We start from the raw sequence: 1119 nt of genomic DNA, 5'->3' as shown, positions 1-1119 counted from the left end.
TTTTCATGCTACCTGGTGTATTTGTGACAGGTACTGTGCTGTGTTTGAAGAAAGTGACACCCAAAACTTTTCACTTTCCTACAGAGAAAATTTGATCTCTGCTTTCTTTCTCTAAGGATATTTTACTGTATTTCATGATGATGGTAATAGCTCTTGACTTTGATCTAGTTTCTGTTGGGTATGAGATCCCCTAAGCTAATGATATCACCAGAAACCAAACTGAAGATGGAGTTATTGAGGTTCCATTAAATGCTACTGCACTGATTAAAAATAGTAATTTCACCTTAATCACTAATCATGCCAAATGTTTCATTACAGAGGACAAATAACTTAGATTGTTGATAAAACTTTCTCATGAAGTTTTGGGTCTGCTTATAAAAATACATACCAGAGGTTCACAGACATCTTTCTCACCAAATCTCAGTAGTCTTTTCTTCTTTTTAAAAATATTTTGACATATCTTTTTTATTCAAATAGAATTCTGATCACTCATGATCCAAGAACATTCAAATAATAAACAAAGAAGAAACATGTTAAAGATTGGTATTCAAACATTATAGCCAATGATGCCACTTTTGCCTCTTATCTTGCCAAGATAAAACCACATCCACACCTCAGTGGCCACCAAACCATTCAACACAGCTTCCTTAACTGTGAGCTATTTGAAGCTACCAGTTTGAGCATTATTGGCTATTTTTTTCAAGCTTTGAATAGCTGTGGGAACCTCAGCAGGGTTTGGAGGAACCAGCTCAACCTTGGCATAGTGCCAAAATGTGGCCAATTGATGTTTCCAGTAAGTCACAACAGTGTCGACCAGTCCAGAGACCTTCTTCACAAGGTTATAGACAAATCAGGCCATGGTTCTAGGATGGAAACTCCATAGCCTTGAACAACTGGCTGATTGTCATCCCCTAAGAATCCCTCAATAGCCTTTTCTTTACTCCCATGTTTGTCTCATCCCCACTGACACTGACTACCCTAACATATTAAAATTTTTTAGTTGTATTTTTCTTTTTCTTTTTCTAAAGATTTATTTATTTATTTATTTTAGAGAGGGAAGGGAGGGAGAAAGAGAGAGAGAGAAACATCAATGTGCAGTTGCTGCGGGCCGTGGCCTGC

At 37.1% G+C, this 1119-nt stretch overlaps 1 pseudogene; it reads right to left on the bottom strand.

Moving 5' to 3' along the window:
* Positions 1 to 547: 547 nt before the first annotated feature.
* LOC123827826 lies at positions 548 to 859 on the bottom strand (annotated as a pseudogene).
* Between the last annotated feature and the right edge of the window lie 260 nt (positions 860 to 1119).

This window comes from Phyllostomus hastatus, unplaced genomic scaffold, assembly GCF_019186645.2.
Source record: "Phyllostomus hastatus isolate PE091 unplaced genomic scaffold, TTU_PhHast_1.1 phas_contig_90, whole genome shotgun sequence".
Taxonomy (NCBI): domain Eukaryota; kingdom Metazoa; phylum Chordata; class Mammalia; order Chiroptera; family Phyllostomidae; genus Phyllostomus; species Phyllostomus hastatus.
The sequence above is the reverse complement of the archived record's forward strand: the minus strand, read 5'-3'. Positions and strand labels throughout refer to the sequence as shown.